Below are 5,208 nucleotides of genomic sequence, written 5' to 3' on the forward strand. Positions count from 1 at the left end.
TAAAATTCTTTACATAATTCTTAAAAACCTTAATAAGTGGCTACTACAATTAGTATCTCCATTTTGCAAATGAGGAAACAGAAGCCTAGGTTGTGTAATTCTCATTTAGCTATTGAGGAGCAGAGCTGGAAAATGTACCCAGACCTGGGCAATTCCAAAACTCATGTACTAAACCATTATGCAATATATCCTTCCAATATTATCTCTTATCAGACAGAGTGTATTGTAATATTTTAGTTTGCATACATGTTGCCTCCCTGGATAAAACTCTTTCAGAGACTGAATCTTACCCACCTTTGTATTCTCAGCATTTACACAGTGCCTGGAAAATAATAAGGGCTCAGTGTTTTTTTTCTGGGGTGAATAAATAGCAATTGTACAGATAGCAGTAAAATATAAATCAAAGTACTTCCTGATTGAATATGAAAGTAATGGTACAGACAGTAAGTGGTCTTAGAGGCTCTGAGAAAAGAAAGATCCATGTGTATTGTAGCATTCTTGAAGACTTCATTGTGGTCTGGAGCCAGATCTTAACTCAAAAAGGGAATTTGATCTGACAACAGGAAAAAAGATATAGGTGCAAAAGTCAAGGCAAAAAAACCTGCAATGAACATAGTGTGTGTATGGTGCATTAGTGAACTCACTCTCAGTATAATGTAGAGAGAAACAAAGGCTGATATTGGATTGGAAGGGTGGAGGCAATTTGCAGAGCATTTTGGAAGTCATGTTGAGGGATTTGGATAGCATGGAAAAAAAGACGAAGAGCGTGACTTCCGGTTTCATGTGGAGTTTGCATTCCAGAACCACCAGTAGCTGGGTAATCTGGGAGTTTCTTAAACGTTCTAAAATTCTTCTGGCCTTGAAGACACCACCACCCCAGAGCTGATGGCCATGGATGGTGGGCCCTCGGGCCACATATCCTATGAGCTGTTTGCAGACAAATTTCCAAAGACAGCAGAAAATTTTGTGCTCTGAGCACTGGGGAGAAAGGATTTGGTTGTAAAGCTTCCCGTTTTCACAGAATTATTCCGGGATTTATGTGCCAGGGTGATGACTTCACACGCCATAATGGCACTGGTGGCAAGTCCATCTCTGGGGAGAAATTTGATGAGAGTTTCATCCTGAGTCATACCAGTCCTGGCACCTTGTCCATGGCAAGTGCTGGATCCGACACAAACGATTACCAGGTTTTCATCTGCACTGCCAAGACTGAGCAGTTGGATGGCAAGCATGTGGTCTTTGGCAAGGTGAGAGAGGACATGAATATTTGGGGAGTCATAGAGTACTTGCGGCCCAGGAATGGCAAGACCAGCAAGAATATCACCGTTGCTGACTGTGGACAAATCTAATAAATTTGACTTGTAGGAAAAAAAATCTTCCAATTGTACAATTGAATATTTACAAGACTCTTCTGAGGATTAAAATAACTAATCCATGTAAAAAAAGAACTTAGTGTAACAGTCAGCACAGAGCAAATACTCAGTATATATTTGTGGTTAATGTCGTAATTACTGAATATTATTAATGGGAGCCACATTCTAGAACCACATGATATTAGCAATATTCTAGAAATCTTAATCCTTCTGTAGGAATGGGGGAACCTGGAACTTGACAAGTTAGGTGACTACTGAAATAATCTTGGCCTATAGTTAAAAAAATTTTTTTGATTACAACGAGAATGGAAACAAGTAACTCTGAGAAATGAGTTTAAGGGAAAAAAATTATAGAATTCACAAAGTAATTGCAGTTGAGGGGCACAGAAAATGGAGGCATTAAAAAATAACTTCAGTGTTTTAAACTCTTGAGCTCAAGAAATGTAGATTCCATTGGAAAAAATACAGACAATGGGAGAAAATCTAATTGAGGGGAATGAAATGATACTGGATTTGAGGAGGAGGAGATAATTGGAAATCCATGGAAAATATCTAATCTGATTGAAGAGATAAAGGATTGGAGTTTAGTTAAATGACTAAGACAGCAAGTATACATTTAAAATATTATCCGAATAAAACTAATTGAGATAGTAAAAATAGATACACTTTCCTCTTTAAAAAAATTATGTCATGGGGCAAAACCAAGGTTTGACACATTGGGAACATCCAGAGTTAAATTATGGAAGAAAGTAGAAGAGCCAATGAAGGGAAAATGTTCTCAGAGGCAAGGGGAAGACAGGGTAGAGCCCTGCTATGAGCAAGATATGCTATGTACTCTGAGAGGCAAAATTAAGCATGAGAGCAGGCCATTATATAGACTTTTAGTAACGTGATGATGAATGGCCATGTGAGGAATGCAAAGAAAGCTAATACAAGAAGACCTTCTCAGCAAAAAATAAAGAATGAGGCAAGGTCATTTGCTGAGAATGATGGAAGAAGATGGAGTTGAGTGCTTAGTTGGGACCTTGGAAGAAAAGATATGAAATTCTTGAATTGGGTAATTTGAGGAGAGTTTATAGAGTTGTGAGCAAGGATTAGGAAGAAAAAGGGATGGTGCATTACTCCAGGGCTAGTGGTTGGGAAAACTATTACCATCCCTGGGCCTGGAGAAGAGAGAGGAGGGGGCAGTTACTGGGACCCAGAGAAAGCTGTTTGGAGAGGACCACTTGGCAGGAGCTGTGGCCTTTAGGTAAAGGGACATAGCCAACCTGCAGGAACTGGTAAGGGGGGAGCTGGGGGAATAAGTGGCCTGACCTCACTCTCCTCTTGCCGTCTAGATTTCAGGTAAAGCCATTAGCTGAACCAAGCTGGAAGCTAGAGGGCCAGGGGGCCAGATTGTTACAATCTCATGGATCAGCTTCCTACTGCACAGAGCAGGATCGATACCGTGGGAAATGGATCCAGCATGACTGCTTACCAAACGTAAAATAGATAGCTAGTGGGAAGCAACCACATAGCACAGGGAGATCAGCTCTGTGCTTTGTGACCACCTAGAGGGGTGGGATAGGGAGGGTGGGAGGGAGAGGCAAGAGGGAGGAGATATGGGGATATATGTATATGTATAGCTGATTCACTTTGTTATAAAGCAGAAACTAACACACCATTGTAAAGCAATTATACTCCAATAAAGATGTTAAAAAAAAAAAAAAAGAGTGGGAAAGGTTGGGCAGTGCCACTGTCGGAACAGGGACAGGGAGCCAAGGGATGAAAAAGAACTGCCAAGCTTCTCTAGAAGATCTGGTTGATGCTAGCCAGTACTTTAAAAAAAAGGTACTTACAGAAGAAATTTAAAAAACATTGTAAATCAACTATACTTCAAAAAAATAATTTTTTTAAATTTTAAAATAAAATAAAGGTACTTTTATCTTATTACAAGGATCGTATGTAGTCATTGTAGAAAATTTCAGAAGTGTTAAAATCAAAAAAGAAAATGAAAACTACCCCAAATCCTACTCTCTAATGGTAATCACTTCTAAAATTTTTGAAGATACTCCCATTCTTTTTTATATGCACACACAAAAAAATTTTTTTTAAAACAAAATGAGATTACATTTTGTTTTTACATTACGTTCAGGGGTGTACACCCTGAAATCATCTAAAGTTCTTTGGAAATAATAAGCAACAGAAACCAAATCAGATCAACTTAAGTATTAATTAATTAATTAAATATTTATTGACCACCTACAATGTATAAGGAATTTCATAGCAGTTAACAAAACAGATTAAGTTTGTGATTTCATGGAATTTACACTCTAGTGGAGAGAGACAGACTATAAGCAAATAAACAAACCATGCATAATATTTTAGGGGGTCATAAATGCTGTAAAAAAATTAAGCTGGTAAAGGGATAGAAGCTAATACAGTTGTCCCGGTGAGAAACAGCCGCTTGGACCAGGAAGGTAATAAGGGAAGTAGAGAGTGAGAGTTGGCTTCTGGATGTATTTCAAGGCAGAGCTGACGGATTTGCTGATGAGGGCACACAGGGATTCTGATTGCCCCTTCAGATCCACCCTCTACTCCTTCCCGGGGACTGGAAATCTGACCTCCGCAGACCACACATCTGGAATCTCCTGTCCTCCTTTGGTTGGGTTCAGACAGTGAAATGAACTGAAAGGAAATTGGAGGGCAGGAGGAGAACAAGACAGAAATATTTACTCTCCTGGCGCCTGCCCTGCCAGGCTACAGTTTGGCAGCCATCTTCTATGACCACAGCTCTTGCTGGTTCTGGTAAACCCTTCTCACCCCTGCCTCCTTCCAGCCTTGGGCAGTAACGGCTTCCCACTGTGACTCCCCCTTGGGTGCGTCACCATTGCTTATTACTTTCCCTTAACCTGACCGCACATTTGTAAATAATCCATTGAATTTTTCTCAGATACCGCTTTTAGTGTGCTATCCGTATCCTGCCGGGACACTGAGTGACACAGGATGTGGAAAAAAAAAAAAGAGTCAACGATGACTCCAAAGTTTCTGGTCTGAGCAACTGGAAGAATAGGGCTGCTATGTACTGAATTGGGGAAAAAAATCAATAGTGTAAAATGAATGCATTAGAAGGATACGGGGTACTTCACAGAATGGAATAAAAGGCAGAAATGTAAAGCAGCAAGTTGAAGTTCCTGGCCTGCTGAGAGCTCAGGATGGAAGTTGGCAATGATTGGTTAGAGCTCCTAAAGGGAAAATGGGCTCAAAGTCCTCCATTGAAGGGAAGGGGCCAGAGGTCAGCTCTTACTGCTTGAAGGTGGAAATAAAACTATTGTTGACTGCTTGCCTGGGCTACATTTAGCATGCTTGAGGCCTCGAGGAAACCAGAGACTGCTAAACATCCTTCAATGCACAAGACAGCTCTTTCACAAAGAACTACTCAGCCCAAAACATCAATAGTGCTGAAGCTGAGAAACCCTTCTCTGTATGAAGGCTGCCTCGCGCTTCAGTTTCTATGTCTTATAAGACAAATCAGATTACTCTAGATCCAGGGCCTCAAACTCTATTGGAAACCAATTTTAAAAGTGACAATGGCAAATATATGGATACTGTCCAAATAGGCTCTGCAAGCAGAGGCACTACCTTTGGAAATTTTTGTTTGAAAGCCTAGAGTGGAACTTGACAACGCTATGGCAAAGTGCAACTGTGCAAACGGACACAACCCCACTCAGTGTAGCGCAGGCTTATTCATGGTTTAAATAGAGCACTCTGTATGTGCTCAAGTTTGCAACTGAAATTAATAAGGTTGTAAATCACGTTACAGCTTTAAAACTCATGCAGGAACCTTTCCAGGCAG

General features: G+C 40.3%; 1 pseudogene; it reads left to right on the forward strand.

The window, feature by feature from the left end:
• The first annotated feature begins 885 nt into the window (after nt 1-885).
• On the forward strand, nt 886-1,349 carry LOC132366431 (peptidyl-prolyl cis-trans isomerase A-like; annotated as a pseudogene).
• Nucleotides 1,350-5,208: the final 3,859 nt, after the last annotated feature.

The sequence above is a fragment of the Balaenoptera ricei genome, chromosome 5 (assembly GCF_028023285.1).
Source record: "Balaenoptera ricei isolate mBalRic1 chromosome 5, mBalRic1.hap2, whole genome shotgun sequence".
In the NCBI taxonomy this organism is placed as follows: Eukaryota; Metazoa; Chordata; class Mammalia; order Artiodactyla; family Balaenopteridae; genus Balaenoptera; species Balaenoptera ricei.